A 17,757-nucleotide genomic window follows, 5' to 3' on the forward strand; every position below is an offset into this window, starting at 1 on the left:
AGTCAATGAGCTGCAAACTACAGATGTGCATTGAGAGAGCAGCACCACAACTTTCAGTTTCTGTGTATGTGTGTGTGTGTGTGTGTGTGTGTGCGTTTGTGTGTTTACAACTAAAAGAGAATGATGGTGCTGTAATCAGGCTAGGTCCCTGGAGGGCAGACAGCAGTGCTGACAGCAAGTTGGTACCCATCTTCAGAGCTGGATTTCTGGGACAGTCCCTCTGTCTGGCTTTTACAAAAATGGTATGTGTGTGTGTGTGTGTGTGTGTGTTGAAGGTGGGGGTGGGAGTGTGTGTGTGTGTGGGGGGGGGGGGGGGGGGGAAGGGTGAGTGGGCAAAAAAAAAAAGAAAGAAAATAATGGGGCACTTGATTTTCTCAAGGGACTGACAGTAGCACAGAAGCTGGAGTGTGTATCTGGCTAAATCACACAGTGTGGATTACTGTGTGGATTCTGGACTTGAAAGGATGGTGGTCATTTTAAGGCACAGGGTAGTAATTAGAAAAAACTGCTTTGTTGAGAAAAAAGGGCTACATTTTAAAGTTAAAGATTTGCTTTAACAACTTTATGTGCTATAGAAGTTTATTATTGTCATGGACAAAATTCAAACTAAAGCTCGTCTAGTTAACCTTCAACAGCACTAAATTAATCCTTTTACCCGTCAATAATTCCTGTATGCATCCGTGTAGGGATATGTGTGTACTGAACTACAGTCAGAAGATGAGTTATAGATAAGCTTTTTCACCACGATAAAGGTTTAATAAAAACTAAAATCATCACCCTTATAAGTCTATGTCTTTGGATTGATTAACTATTTTAAATCGATATAGCTAGCCTTAAGTCAACTGGAGGTCCAGTAAATCCACTTTGATTCATATCATTATCTCTTTCAATTGAAATACACGAAACCGCCCGTGTCCGTGTGCTCTCCTTAACCAAATATAGGTTATCACAACACACAGGGTCTCTCCCTCTCTCTCCGGATTGTACCAACGCAGGGATGAATTTTAACTTGTGCGATGAAAGCCGGGTATGAATACTTCATCTGTGACCCACATAATGGCGATATTTCAGGCTCGGTGAGCGGAGCCCCGTCGTGCTGCACGCCGCTCCTCCGCTGTGCGCTCCCGGGGCGGCTGGAGCTTTTAGCGGCGCGTCTCGCCTCCCATCTTTCTCCTCCACCGCCACCTCCTCTCTCCATCTCGCTTCCAAGCAAGAGGAGAGGAGAGGAGGGAGAAGCCGAAGCAGCACAGAGCAGAGACGGAGACGGGAAAAGTAAGTAGCTCGGAAATGAGGAATTACTGCAAATATAATGGTTTATTCCTGGCAGACGAGTCACTTGAACCGTTTACACTCGTTGCTAACTTAGTAGTTTAGCTAGCAGTACTTCGTTACTCGTTACATTAGGCTACACGGTGGTCAGGAAACCTCCAGAAAGTTACTGTTTTTTAGTCTAAACTTCGGCTAGTTGCTTAGACTAGCATACAGTTGGGCTAGCTTCGTGATAAGGTTATTGTAGGCTAATAACAAAACTATTTTCAGAGGTGACACTTCATGCTGCTTTCCATTTTGCTAGCTGTGGCCTCAATTAAAGTATTGTACTAGCTAAGCCTTCTCACCATGATGAGGTACACAATGTCAGTGCTGCTCCTGTCACTGCCTTTGTGTATGATAATTAACCAAAGCTAACATTTCTAATATTATGATAAACAGCAACATGTGTGTAGGATTTGTCATTTTGTGAAGAATTAAACGTTTTGGTGATGGAGACAAATATTTAAGGAATATTAATGATGTGACACTAAAGAACAACACAAAGTGCCTGTGAGTGACTCAAGCCATGGGTGCCAATTAGTAAGACTGCTTTAGTGCAGTCTTATCCATCAGCCATGCTCTAAATCCTACTGGCATGAATATTCAGATTTTGAGGTTTTGTCAAAACTGTTGTAGAAAGGTGTTTGCAGTATTTAGTATTCATTCAGCTCTCTCAACACATCTCAGTTCAACACCTCAGACTCCCAGTATAACCAAAAAAAAGAATGCTGATGTGCAGTTACCAGCCCCATCAACCTGCACAGTTTATTTGTTGTTAATTGTTGCTGTTCTTTTCTCTCTCCTCTATCCACTCACCCCAATTGGTCGAGGCAGGTGGCCGCCCAAACTGAACCCGATTCTGCTGGAGGTTTCTTCCGTTAAAGGGAGTTTTTCCTCTTCATTGTCACCGAATGCTTGCTCAAAAGGGATTTGTTGGGTTTCTATGTAAAGTTCCTTGAGATGATTTTTATTGTGATTTGGGGTTATACAAATAAAATTGAATTGAATTGATTACACCCTTCATATAGGCAAGATTGATTGCATGGGTGTTGGAATAGAGCTCACTAGTTTAAGCAAGGTCTTCCCCATAAACTGGCAGCTGAGTTGATAGGATTTAATTAGATACATCATTTTGTCACAGTTGAAGAAGTTTTTAAACTCCTTCCACAGCCCCTTGGAATGATGATTGATGACGATGGATCTATTGTTATAGTCTTCATGACAATGATGACAGGGAATATAAAGACCATCCAGGCCTTATCTGAAAGGTCACTTACTTAATATTCACCACACTTGTCTGTCTTCACTCTGTCTAGGTTCAGACTCAGCATAGATGTACAGGAGGAAGAATGACATTTATTTATTTTCCCTTCACCCTGAGGGGCATTGTCACTCTCTTCTACTTTCACACTTTGTATAAAAGTTTGACATTTTCATCTCAACCTGGAGTTACATAAGAATGTAAGTGTTTCAGTGGTCCCCATTAGAACACAGGGATAGAAACTAAGAACCTAACTTTCCTTAATATAAACTATTATTTCAATTGATTATGTCAATGATATTAGTTAATTACAATAACTATTCAATATAGAATTTGCACAGGTAAGGGGAGTTACATTTTAAAGTTACATGAATCAATTTTTGCTCTAGTAGGCAGATGTTAAATGCTGTGCATATGGCATACTTTTTTTTTTTTTGTTTTTGTGAAAACAGTTGCCTGTTGCTGCTAATGACCAATCTGGGTGCACTGAATATGGGTGTGACAAGAGCTTGTGCCAGGAGCTCTCTCAATATTGTATCTATCATTGAGTTGAAAAACTGTCCAATGATATCAATACTTATCATCGCTGCATCAGTGAATCATTTTAGCTGCTTTTGGTTCCATGTAATACATGTTATATACTGCACATGCTACGTTTGTCATAAGTGTAGCATGTGGCTATATTTTTATGAAAGACTTATGTTCGTGTTTATACAGCATGTGTTCACTCACTTTTGAAGGGCTTTATTTACAAAGAGCAGAGGGAGGGGCCTGCAAGGAAAAGGAAATCTATTGGCCAAAACAACTGTGTGATTAGTAGGATTGATGTAACAAATGATATAGTTCTCTTTCAGACTTTAGTTTTGGTGTCTCACTAAGGGGAATGCTCCCTCAGTGTTATACTCAGAAGCCTCTATATCATTACTCCAACCAGTACTGGCTGGCAGTTGTGATGCTCATGTCAAGGCGGAGCCAATTCCTCTTGTTTAAAAATCCTCCTCTCGCCTTACTCAGAAAGCCTCTTTCTCTCCTGACTGCCAATGTGAGTACCTAACTTAACTGTCTATTGAATGAACTAACGCTTCAGTCACAGGACGCTAGCACGAACAATGGTTGTCTGATAGCCTACTTTTAGAGTGGGCTTGGAGAGAACGTGTTAGCTGTCACCACACAACTAGCACTGCGGTTAGCTACCCATGCCAACAGTGTTAGCTACACTCCTTGGCCACCAAGCCAAGTAGCACAATTTCTAGCCGCCATACTAGCTAGGTCCATAGCTACCCGACCCTATTAAAAAACTTTGCAAAACGTATTCATTGGTCTAGCTGACCTGAGCTAGCTACACCATGCTTTTCCTCATGGCAGACAGCAAACCACCAACTGGACAGTGTCCCTGTAGTTGCAAAATCTCAGCTTTAGACACTCACAGAGTATGTGTTGCATGCCTCAGGCTGCAACATGCCCAGACGGCATTATCAGTGCCAGGCTTGTGTGAACATTGTGCCCAGTTTACCTTAAAAAGCCTTCGTCAGGCTAGTGTGTCTGACATGGACTTGATGCTACCTCCCACTGTGCCCCCTGTTGAGTATGAATCAGTTCCCCCACATGGGACGACAAGATGGTTGCCATTCTTCTGCTGTTGGAGGAGGCTGAAATTTGTGGAGGACGCTGCTATATTAGACCCTCTCAAAGCTAGCAAGGAGCTACTCTCTATGTTCTCTGGAGGTGTGTCAGACCATCTTGTCTCAGATGAGGAGAACGACACCCTCTTTGCCCCCTCTGGCCGAGTCTCCACAGAAGACATGTATGGTGCCAAAGGTGATAACACAACAGGACCTCAGTCCCTCATGGAGCTACTAGTTGTGGCAAAACGGCCAGCTGAAAAACAAACAACCCCATGGCCGAAACATCAACCTTTCACTATGTGGGTAAAAGGCTGCCCAAAGCAAAACACACTGTCAAGCAAGTTTTTCCCATCTGTCCCAAATGCTTAGAAGAACTGAAGCATTTCAAAGGAAAACCATTTTCATCTGCCAAAACAACAGTTTGCACAGAAGAGTGTCTCCACCTTACCAGGGCAGCGGTCCAAGGTGCAGGGAGACCGCTGAGCATCATTATCCTGTAGGAGAGAGCAAGATGGCTGTCCCTGTCAGAACTTTCTGACAGAAAGAAGCGGGACATCTTGGATGAGTGTCGGCTTTGCCACCATGCAACGTCAATGTGAGGAGAAAAAGTCGCCTTAAAGCTGTGCCTCCCAAGAAGGGCCTAAATATGACACCAACCCACCCCTCCTCTTTGTCGCAGTTTACAAAGCTCAACCAGCTGGTGTGCTGACATTCAGAGAGGTGTCTGAGAAGCCGTGCGGTGAATGGATTTCCAAACCAGTCAAATCAATGGGCCAAGAAACCACCCACACCCGCCAATGGTTCAGAATGTCCCACCTGCCTCACAGACAGGCTAGAAAGCCCCATAAGTTCATCAGAACTGCCCTAGCAGTTCAGTTCTAGAGTCTGTTTAGAAAAGCAAGCGTTACTGCTCCCACCTAGTTTACGTCCCAGTTAGAACCCACAGCGGATGTGCGTAAGAAGAGACAACGAATCACTGTCTCACAAGTACACACATTCAATTAAAAATGCACCCAGTGCAGCCAGGCATTTTGCCGAGGGCACAGGAACAATGTGTGAAAAAAAAAAAATAAAATAAATATATTGAAAAACATAATGGTATTTCCTCCACCTATGAGTGCAGCCCAAGCACCGGCATTTTATGCATGTGCAGTCCACGCGGAGCTGCAAAGCCCATTTTCATCATAAGCTGAAGCCATTGTTCTTCAAATGGCAACACAGGCTTTGAGCCCGTTTTCTACAAATATAGGGAGGGAATGTGGTGCTTCAGAATGGGTAGTGAGGACATTACAGAGGCTGCCTCTTGCAGTTTGCAACTCCACTTCCACAGAATAATTTTCTCCCATGCAGAGGCAGAATCAGCCAACATTCTGCAGGAAGAGATTTCCTCTCTCCTGGCCAAACGAGCAGTGAGGAAAATGCTACTGTAGGAGAGCCAATGCAGGTTTTACTCTAGGTATTTCCTCAACCCCAAAAAGGGAGGAGGCCTTTGTCGAATACTGGATCTATGAGCATCTAAATCAGCATCTAAGACGAATGGAACCCTGCTGCATTTAGTACACCCACGGGACTGGTCTGAAGGACGCATATTTTCACATCCCATTTGTCAAATGTAGAGAAGAAGTAATTGCCCCGCTAAAGAGGCAGGGCATCCGTAAAGCAATGTATATAGATGATTGGCTGTTGGTGGCAGTCTCAGAATTGCTCGCAAAACAGCACATCAGAATAACAATGGAGTACGAGACCCATCGCTGCGTCAGGGTGACCATCAGTTGTGTGGGAGCATTACACCACTGGAGAAATCCCAGACTCCTTTCAAAGGGCATGACACAGAGACATGTCACATCCAGCAATACTCATCTATTGTCACTGATAGCCACCCATATACCCGAAGACCAAAACCTGGGGTCAAACCTGTTATCCAGGGGCAACCCCCAACATGAAGACTGGACTCTCCATCCACAGGTAGTGGCACAAATCTGGGCTCACTTTTCCACCCACAAGTTGACCTGTTTGCCTCAAAAGAAACTCTCAGTGCCCACTGTGTTATTCCCTGAAGGACCAGGAAACTCCTCTGGGAATAGATGCACTAGCCCACGAGTGGCCACGGGTTCTGCTCAATGTGTTCCCACTGCTGGCTCTAATTTCTCCCACACTGATGAGAGAGAGAAAAATGCTTAACAATGATCCTGATTGCCCCCATGGAAACGAGGTGCCATTGGGTAGCAGAAATGGTCCCTTTTCTGTGGATTTTTCACACTCATCCTGAACACCTAGCCTTATGGGCTTGGCCTGTGCGAGGTCAAACCTGAATGTATTAGGGCTTCCCCAGGGGGTCGTTGCCACCATTCAGAGTGCTAAGGTCCCATCAACAACATCTCTGAGATTAAGTGGCTGATGTTTGAAGAGTGGTGTGAGAAATCCCACGTGATTTCATATCAGTGCTCAGAAGTTGAGATCCTCTCATTCAGGAGCTACTATATAAAGGCAAAACATTTTCTACTATTAAAGTATATCTGGCAGCTATTTCAGCCTGTCATTTGGGTTTTCACTGTTCAGTGAGTCAGCACCCCCTAGTCTGCCAGTTTATGAAAGGAGCACGCTGAACTTTGCATGGTGTCCAAACCACTGGTTCCCCCATGGGATTTATGTTTAGTGTTAGACTCAATCTCTTATCCACCATTTGAGCCACTTAATGTGGTGTACATTAAAGTGCTGTCATATAAGACAGCATTCGTGCTGTTTCATGAGCTGTGTAGCCACTTCATACAAAGTGATTCTAAAAGTAGGCAAAACCCAGGCCTTGTGCCCAAAACTCTCTATGCGTTTTCCTACCTTGAACAGGAATGCTTAAACAAACTTTGTCCAGCGAGAGCTCTGGACACTTATATTGAGAGTACAAAAACCTTTAGAAAATCTGATCAACTATTTGTTTCATGTGACAAACCCCACAAAGGCAACGTCTCTCCAATTGGACTGCCTGTGCAGAAGACATGGCTTACACCAGCAAAGGGCCGCAACGCCCATCTGGGCTGCATGCCCATTCGTCCAGAGGAATAGCAACTTCCTGGGTATCACTCTTGAGGAAACATGAAACAGCAAACTGGGTCTTATCTTTAACACTTGCAAGGTTAAAGGTGGCACACACTGCCCTGAGTGTGGGGTCACATCAGCTGTCCTAAGCTGGCAGTCAGTTTTGATGATAAACTTATGTGGCAATATGGGAGTCTGCATACCCCCATAGTGAGACACCAAAACAAATGTTTGAAAGAGAGCTTAAGGTTACTCATCCATGTAACCCCTGTTCTCTGATAACATGAGTGAGGTGTCTCACCAGAACACCTTCCTTGCACAAAACAAGGAAGAGCTGAACCTATCTGAATGACAAATAACGGTGCAACCTCTTCCTCAAGTTCTTTTAAGTATTTTGCCTTGACAGAACAGTATTAGGCCTTTAGTAGGCTATTGTTCATTGATAATTAATGTTCTGAGATTATTGTAATAAATCAGTGGTAGTGTTCCAAATATCACTCTCTTCCAAGTGGCCACTTTCACTGCAACTGTTTGTCATTTGTACCGCACCATGGCATGTGTTACACTACAAAGTCTGTTGGTGGCGCTCAGCTTACATTCACACATATAGCACTCTGCGGAGGCCTAGAACATATTCCATAATAGACTAATGAATGCCTACCTAAAATCTAAAATAAATTAAAAAAAAAACCATGGTCAGGTTTGTAAACTGATTATTGTGTCTGGATCATGTACTACTTCACTACAGCACATTTTTACGCTGCAAAAGCAAAAATATGTCCTTAAAAGAGGCTGAAAAGCTTTCAGAGTTGGGTGACCATTTTCTGGGAGTAGAGTTTTATTGTTATGTTCTTGACTTCACAGGTAACTGAATTACATTGCTGAGAAATCATCCAGGGGTTCCCTGAAGGTACAGTACTGTCATTAATTTCATGCTAATTGAAGAGGTTTAACTCTTCACCTCTTTTGCCCATGCTTTCCTCAACAACTTCATTTCTAATTCCTTCCACACAAACTCATAAATACCATTTTAGTCAATTGCAATGCATAGTTTGCAGTGGTTATATTAAATTGATGACGTATGATGTCAGCCTCAGTTTAATGTTTGCTCCAGGGCTCATAAGACAAAGTGAGGATGGAGCTCCTTCCTGTCAACATTCAGAAGCAGTTTAAAACTGATAAAGAATGTGGCTGTCAGTCATTGCTGTTGGAATGATGGGTCACGTCTTTCTGACAAGACAACTGACATTTTAAGATTTCAAATTGACGTAGCACTACAAACTTTGAATTTGATTGCCAGTGGGTGGCACATGATTTGTATTTCTTCATCTTCGTAGAAAACTGTAAATACATACATCTTGTATTCTAAGTGCACTGTCAATGTTTTTGCCTACCTTGTAGCAGTAACAAGAAAATGGTCCTTCAACAAAAATATCTGATACCTTGGCAAAAGCTGACATTATCCATTCGTGCTTTACAATAAATTTTATACGACTTTTCGTAATCCCACCGTGTAAATACAAGGCTCATGTAAACCTCAATAAATATTACAAGTCATTTAATACTGCACCTGCTTGAAGAGAGCTGTTACTAGCACCAGATTATGAAAATGCAAATGTAATAAAAATGTATGAAAATTATGATATAGATGACACATACTGCATATTGCCCTGCTTTTCTACCAGGGAGGTTGAGTTTGTACTGTGGAAGAGGAGTGTTGGAGACTGTGTGCAGCTTAAAATCACTGCATGAATTTTTGGTCACTCAGCAGGTTCAATAATAGGCCTGGCTGCAACTAATAACAAAAACAGTAACAAACTTTAATTTCTTTAGGGCAGTCAACTTTACAGTGGCTCTCTTTTATTGAACAGTGTATACTAAAGTGTTAGAATGCAGTACTGGACGAGTTAAGATCTAGAGAGACGTAATGTTGTTCATCTTTTTGTTACTTGTCAGTGTGGATGTTTTCATGCTAGAATGAAGGTGAGCAGCCTGGTTACACTGTATCTGTGAGTCAGCCAGATAAAGGTAGCCTTTCTGCTGTGTTAAAAGGCACAGAATGCACTGTCCAGACCTCCTGTTGTCTTATGATCCAGACTCATGGAAGGGAAACATTTTTCTTTCTTTACCCATAAACACACCTCCTAAACATAATCTAACTCTCTTATAGACATGAAGGCTGTGAGAAAAATGAGCTCACTATGCAGAAATATGCTCACTCTGAAAGTCATCCAGTCAAATCTTAGGAGCGCAGGAAATAGACACACTTACATACACACACACACAAACACACAAGCATGGTGCAGAGAAGGAACCATTAGGGAGTTAATTCCAATTCTGCTGACAGTAGATAGGTCTTACCATTTTCTCTCTCTATCACATAGTAATTACTTATAAGGCCATAGGGATTATGATGTCCCCAACTCCCTTCTGTAATAGAGCCTGTGCTCCATATAACCCTTTAGCTTTGCTACCTAGTCTCTATCACCCCCCTCATTAAGCTGTCCCTCCCTCTCATTATCCTCTCCATGTAATATCCTCCATCCATTAACTTTGCCCACTTCTCCTACTTCTTACCATTACTCTCACCCCTCCTTCTGCCTCTCCTTCATATCTCCTGCCTTTCCCTATGCTTCTTCCTCCTCTGCTCTTTTCTCCACTCAAGCCTTTACTGCACTGCCCTACTAGAGCTCACGCTAATTTGACTCCTCCACAACATTCAGTGAAAAGGTTCAGAACCACTATGACCTGAATATATAAGCGATTGAGCCAGGCAGGCTGCTGTGTTTGAGTACAGTGGAAATTGAATATACATTGTCCTTATATAACCAGGCATGTTGTTTGGTGCAGGCATGCCATGTCTGTGTGCATATATCAAGCTTTGTTTTCTCAGCTCTGCTAATGCTTGCTTTTTCTTAAGTGCCAGTATCTATCCGTCTCGTCTCCATGGTTCCTGGCACAGCAACATGCAAAATGCAGCCATGGCTTCTGATTAGTTTCTCTATGGCTTCAACCGCTTCCAACTCTCATATGAAAACTCATTAAGATGTTTGTGCATCTGTGCAAGAGTGATGTGTGAATACATTTATGTATGTATTTACTGTAGCGCTGATTTTCAAAATGATGCTGGACTCAGACCATTAGTTAATGGTCAAGACAAGGCCCTCACAAACAGTTATATTTGTAAAAGAGCAATATTTTTTATTTATTCTCCTTAACCTTTAGCACACAGGCATCATATACATACTGCTGGAACCTGCACATAATGTTTACCACCACTACCATTACCTTACATACATTACTTTCACATTTTACAGAAGCATGACTGTTTGGTTTCCTCATTATACACACCAGAGGTTATGTAGTCAAATAACTGTGAAGTTATTTAGTCTCAAGTCACTTGTCTGAAATTCATTATGACACAGCCATTGTGGAAAATAACATTAAATAATCGATTTTTCATACAATTTTAAGCAACATAAATATGCCACTTCTGTTGTGCCATGTCAAGTAAACCTAGCAGGAATCTTTGCTACTGTTTTATTATAAATAATTAAACTCCATGGTTCTAGCACCGTATGTAGAAACAACATTACACTGTACTTAGCCAGGAAAGCGAGTACCCAGTTTGCAAGAAATATGCAAGGTGGCGGCTCTGTGTGAGCTTGGTTGCTCAAACTGATCATTGCTTCTTCACTCAGAATACAGGGTTTTAACAGATTTATCAACGGAAAATGTAATCTATTGGGCAAAGACATATGGCTTTTACTTTTTTCCATGATTGAAGATTATTGTTGAAGCAGCTAAAAATAGCTGAAAAATAGATCTGATCCAATTACTTGAAAATGTGAAAATGTTTTTGATAATAACCTTTATTTAAATGGCATTTGATTACTTTTTTCATCATTGATCATACCTTAAGTTCATAGGGATTTATGTAAAACTTTAAATTAGAAAGTATTTGGCTTTAACTCTCCACCTTGAACTGACAGGTAATCTCATATTAGCTGGCTTTTCCCTATACCACATTTTGTCTTTTTGTGTGCATATCCCAGGGACCTTCTGCTCCTTACAGGCTGATGGAGGGTCAGTGTGTTCATGCGATGTGCTGATAGTGGTAGAAAGAAATAGGTGAGCTGTTCTTTTCCTCCTTAACATGACAGAACACGAGTTGCTACGGTGACAGTATTCTCACATCCGTAGCATCTGTCCTGTGAACACACACAGAGACACAAATAAGAGACATGCAAAAACACATAAGGGCAGAGTGAGTTATTTGCCTTATAAAGGCAGATAAGAGAAATGCCAACTGCTCCATAACAGCCTCAGCCAACAATCAGCCACAACTGATTTTGTCCCAGCACTCTCATTATAGGACCTGGACCCTGTGCTGCCAGATTTAGCCTGCTAATTCACTTCATTAGTACCAATATAGACACAGGAACAGCTGGGCTGGAATGTTTTGCCATTTCAATCTTGGGTAAAATATGTAAATGATAACATTCACTGTGAGGTGGCCAGCAGTAGCAGAGCTAAAAGAAGCTCCAGTGACAGCAGCAGGTAGTATTGCTGCTCCCGGGTTATTATGCAGCATTATTACCTCTCACCATAGTCTCTTTGTCTATTGAGGGACATTTATTATAGATAGCACACAGTGTGTTTATGTGTGCACAGTGGAGATAAGATTAGCAGAGAGAGCAGCCATTGGCTCGCTTTGCTCTCTGGAGGCTGAGGGAAGCCATCTCTCCCTCTGGCCTATTGATCTAGAGTTCAGCTTGGACTCATCAGAGAGATTTGGTTGAGTGACTCTATAGTCACTGTAGTATACTGTTCTGCCCTGGTCCATTAAGGAAGCACATTCAGTTAATTCTGCCTGGACCATTAGATCAGTTGGAATTGGGCAGCCAGGTAACCCAGAACTTCACCTCATCTTGGAACTAACCAACAGTAGGGTGTGTGTAGCCACTGCTGGGAGCAAGGTAGAGATTCAGTTTGCTGAGAGGAGCTGAGCTATGTATCTGTCAGCCTGAGAGGCTGAATGTGTCCATGCAGGAATGTGCTGTATGTTCATGCAGGGAAAAAGAGTTCTTGTGCCTTGAGCTGTTACACCCAAGAGGCTGGGTAAATCTCATGTACAGAATATTGTGTTGGTCTCAATTAAAAAAGAGAAAAAAAGTCCTGCTGCTGTGCAAATGCTGTTCTAGAGCAAGTTCTCTTTTACTTCAGTAGCTAACTGTTTTTACTATGATGTTTCTTCAACAGCAATCAGGTGTCAATAATACTGCAAGGGTAATATTTCTTTTTATTATAAATTCCTTTCAAAGACATTCAAGCTTCTTTAAGTTTATTTAGGTTTTCCTTTAACCAGGGTAGCTCATTCTGCCAGTTTGTCTATTAATTCCCACAACGGCAGAAATGTAAAACATCTGTTTCTGTGCATCAGGAAAGTCAGTTATGTAAAACTAAATCTCTACAAAATAATGGGCCTTAGTTGTTGTGGTTGCTTCATTACTGTATGCAGATGCTTTTTAACTTAATTCAGACATGATGCTGCGTTTACAGAGAGACAATGCTTGTGCCAGAAGAAGCAGAGAGAAAGAACAGTGTTGTGGATAGTGATCATATAAATGTCGATTGCTTTCAGGTTCTTAACAGGCAGCATCAGTGATTGATTTGAATTCTTTTTTTTTTTTTTTTGCTCTTAAGAGTAATTAAAACAGGTTCGTGAAAAAAATGAATAGATATACAGTAAAATCAATTATTCATATCAATGCTGGTTCTCACTGTTGGCTGAGAATATGAAGAGGGAGAAAGCTGGTCTAGGTATTACTGTGGTTGTACAAGGGTTTTATGTTTTTTCTTTATTTGCCAGGAATATTATCTATAACTGATCTTTACCATCCTCCATATACAAAAGGGGGATGGTATTTGTATAGAACTCTCAGGTAATCAAGACACATTCAGTCTGTCTTGGTTCATGGCTTGGGCAGCCACCTGTTTTGCATGAGTCAGTTTAGTTCAGTTTAGACTTCTGCCATGCTGAAATTGATGTGTAGTAACACTGCTGGTTTGACATACATAAAAGATGTTTTCATACAATTTAGGTGACAAGATGAATGTCAAATCAGCGTCATATTTACGTGAGGATGTGTGTCTCTGATATTTAATGTATAACACATTTTTTAATGTATGGCACATTAATTACAACTTTGTGAATTTTCCATGAATGTGCCTGTTGTGGGTTTATGGGTCATGTTAAAGAGAGAAGAAATGAGGACTTGTACCTGCAATGGTAGCACATTGATAGGAAACTGAAGTTATCAGAGATGTTTGGCCTTTAAAGTGATCAGAAACTGTTCACAATTCCTGATCAGGGAGGTTCCAACAGAATATCAGTGTTGGAATACGGAGTTAGGATGTGGGCAATGACCATGTCTAGGGTGTGGGAAGGAGTAGTTTTCTACTCTAAGTTGATTAGGTTAGGAAACTTCGATCTAAAGCCAATTGGGTCAGGGACTCTTTAGTAGCGCTTTAGGCGCTTTAGTGTTATCCTTAGAATATGGGTCTAAACAGCTGTAGACTTAAATAAGGGGTTTGGAACCTCCAGCTGTAGTCTACTCGATCCTAGACGTAAGAGTCCGGGACTCAGGATCGTCTGATAGTCTCAGATAGTTTGTGTTGAGGTACTTTTAGTCCATCAGGGATGGGACAAACTGAAAGTAGGGGACCCACAAATATGGGTCAGCTTGGTCCAATAGTCAATATCATAAGGGGCAAATATGGTGACAAAGCGGTGGCATGCCTTTCATTTTTATTCTTGCTTATGTATTTTTAACCTGTCTTTTATTTCTATAAAGCACTTTGAATTACTCTATGAATTGTGCTATATAAATAAACTTGCCTTGCCTTGCCTTGCCTTGCCTTTCTTCGCTCGACACTTCACTTGAGCTGGAGTGTTCTGGTTAAAACTAGGACAATTAAATACCAAGTGGGGGGGCAGCATTTTGTATTTTTTGTTACTGTTACCTATATTTAATGTATGATTTACTTTTAATTACCTCACAATGGGGGATTGATCTGTGAACAGAACAGCAGTGAAACACGTATTTCTCTGAAAATGTGTCAGATTATTTACTTGGAAGTCTATAGTGATAAGAGCAGCTGTGCCTTCACTTTCCCATGTCTACTTTTTCCTCTCATTTAAAAAAATGGATCTGTATCAATAGCAAGTTGTTGCTATGAAGTACCTGGCTTTTGCTGAACTTCAGCAGATAAGGCTTGTTTGAGCCAAAACAGTGTTGATATTATCAGTCTTAGGGAGGTGGAACTGCTATTGGAGCTCAGGAGGACAAATTCATTGTTAGAATCAGGCCACTGTGAAAAGCTGCTAGTCAGATAAAGCTCAGGCTCCTTCTTAGGCATTTTTATACACTTCAAGACGCACCTCCAGATAAGTGTGCTTGCTTGCACGTATGCACACACTTACAAATTTTGGTAAGTTTGGTGGTATACTGAGGTCAAATAGACTGCAGCACAGATGCGCTATTTGAATACTGCAGACTAATTAAATACAAGTCAATAAATGATCCCTTGCTGAATTGCCTGCAACGACAGAGTGGGAGAGAAAGAGAAAAGGGAGGGGTAGTTGTAGATGAGAATAAAGCATACCAGGTGTTTTATCTTGCCTATAAATAATGAAAAATAGGTTACTGCACTAAAAATGACCTGGTGTAGGAGGCTATTGAAGCCCTTTCCCAAATCACAGCCCATGCTGTAAGACAGCCTAGAAAGGAGGATTAAGGGAGAGATGCAGAGGAAGGAGGATGTTAAAGAATTCTAACCATACAGCAGAGAGATTGCTGCTGTTTTTCAACCTGTAATGTGGTGGTCAAAGCATTAGCCAAGACTATGGTCTTTTTCATCCTAAATTTCAAACCCATGTTGAACACCATAATACCCACAAATGCTGCTTTTTTGCCAGTTTTCATGGGTTTTACTTTTATTTCTGTAAAGCTGAAACAAACATGTTAATGCAGATTGGGCGCAGGAATACTTTACTTTTGGCATCAAATTTGGTTCCCATATAATCAGACCAGCTCTTGTCACAAACAGAAGTGCAAAGAGAAATCTTATGGTTTTATGATTCACTTTCTGCTGCAGGTTTTTGTTTTAAATTTTCATATTTAAAGCCTATGCCAACAACATTAGGGTTATTTTTTAATAGTAAAAAATAAGTGTTTACACTCACGTACATACAGTGATTACACTTCTGCATAGTTTCAGTTCAACTGTGGCCCTACACTAATTGACACTGTTGCTGATGTATAGGGCTGCCTTTCCAGATTGTTGTATGTCAGATTGGGCTTCAACACTTTTAATTTAAATTTTAACAATTTTAACGATCAATGAATCAATGATGTTTTTGATTAATTGTTTATTCAGACTTTTTGTCTGAACCCAAGTCTGTTTTCAATATGGGCCCTTAGGCCTGGGTCAACAAGGTCCACGTCACATGCTGGAGAACCAGGGCAACCTGATGAAAAGTGGGCTACTGGAACATGACATTCATAGATGAGGGCTTAGAATAAACAACTGTTGGATTGCTACTACATGAGTAACCCCAAGGAGAGGGGTTATATGAAAAGGATGTGGAACCTATGGAAACTTTGAAACCCAAACTCTAGAATAGTGCCAAAACAACTAGTAGCTCAGTTTTCCAACTTCTGCAAACGGCAGATGCTATCACAACTAGAGATTCAAGAGATACAACACAAATGCTACGGCAAGGGGGAGCCAGGACGAGAGGTCAGGGGGGAGATGATGTCATACCCACCCGAGATTGGGTACCAAGCCCCAATAACAACCTCCTGTGAGCTCAACACAAGAGCAACTGAGGTTGAAGATCATGAAGATCATCTAACAACCAGTGGTCAGACATAGCTCTCAAAATTCAATTTGAATCACATTTCAATCTGAATATTAAGATAGTTTAAAGTGGGTACACCTCATACCTGCTCAATTCCATAACTACAAGTCACCAAATGGAAGAAACCCTTTCTGTTCAGTGCAGTTCCATTACTAATAGGAGTTGAGGAATACTATATTAACAAAAAAAAAAAATTGTTAAAGATTCAACGAACTGTCCAAAGGGCAGCAAAGACTCCATCTGTGATTTCCAGTGTAATCCAGTACTAATGATAATAGTGTTTTAAATAGGGCACAGAAGTTGTGGTAGCATTAACTGATTGGCTACAGCTGCTTCATTCATCCCTCACAGTCTGGCTAACTTATCAGCTGAATAGTAAGAACAAAGCTGCGGCATATTTAGCAAAGGGTAACCTACCAATTTATTTTCACATCTAAACCAGTTACTCACAGAACAGTCATCTTTTTTTGTTCCAAACATTCTTGTCCTTGTCAGACCTTGATTATTACATCACCAAAAATGCAGGAAAACCACCAACAGTTTGGCCTGAGGTTCAGGGTTACTATGCTTGTAGATGCTATCATAGCCTTGAGGTGCTATCCTCAGCCAAGGGTATGCCTACTTCTTTTTCTCACTCCAGCTTTTAATCTTGTTGATTCAAGTGACATAATTTTGAGGTAATTTATAAGACTTCATGTAGCCCTAGAGACAAAAAAAGGTTTTATACAGCTGCTCTAGATTAGAAAGTGGTTCTCCTCAGACCTGTAAACAGACTTTTTATGTTTAAAACGTGTGGTTCTAGATTTTATTTGTCTCCCTTTAGTAAACAGCAACTGAAATCTGCGGATTCAGGTGGATTGCAGAAGAACCCCTTGGCAAATATACCCTCAAATTGCTTCAACTGAACTAATTTAATTAAATTTTACCTTTAGAATGTGTTTTTGGAAAATGTTCTTCATTATATTTCTGAAAATGGCATCATAAAAAATTAATAATATAAGGCTACAAATGTGAGAGTTAATTCATTCTGATCCCCAAATTCCTCGGGAGGACTAACGCTTCCAGGTTTGATTAATAAGGGATTAACTCACATGGTAGTGCAGTTGGATCCAGTTTAGTCATCTCAAATATTCCAATTTGTTGTAACAAATTTTATTACTGGCTAGATTTGTGCCTTGGCTTCAGGTTAGCATTTGCAATCTTGCTATTTGCATATTTATGTGTCTTAGGTCCATAAGCAGAAAAAATGAGACTGAGCTGAGATGTTTCTTATTCACTATACCCTGTTTATCATAAATGGGGTTTGTTTTCATTCAGGCTTTGATGGAATGTGGAAAGACAATAATCAACACCAGACATAATATGAAATTAGCATGTACTTCGTTAGGCTTCATTTATTTAATGGAGCTTTACATTTAGAGATGGCCCATGAACAGAGGACGAATAAATACGCCACCTAATTAAAAGTTTCAAGTTGGAGGCCTGCTGATTGTAAATGACTTCAGATGATGCTGGTGGGCTTACTGTTGATCTCAAGCTGTTCATGCAGTTAATTAAAAAAAATGATGTAGCAAACCAAATCGGTTACAGATTGCAATTAA

At 41.0% G+C, this 17,757-nt stretch overlaps 1 protein-coding gene across 3 annotated transcripts in view; it reads left to right on the forward strand.

Moving 5' to 3' along the window:
- Positions 1-1,149: 1,149 nt before the first annotated feature.
- klhdc8a (kelch domain containing 8A) overlaps positions 1,150-17,757 on the forward strand; it is a 37,112-nt gene continuing 20,504 nt past the window's right edge. For all 3 annotated transcript variants that reach the window (XM_026307410.1, XM_026307411.1, XM_026307413.1), the window contains exons 1-2: positions 1,150-1,272; positions 8,095-8,140. The gene's annotated coding sequence lies outside the window, so the exon portion shown is untranslated. The remainder of the gene's footprint in view (positions 1,273-8,094; positions 8,141-17,757) is intronic.

Source organism: Mastacembelus armatus, chromosome 5 (assembly GCF_900324485.2).
Source record: "Mastacembelus armatus chromosome 5, fMasArm1.2, whole genome shotgun sequence".
NCBI lineage: Eukaryota > Metazoa > Chordata > Actinopteri > Synbranchiformes > Mastacembelidae > Mastacembelus > Mastacembelus armatus.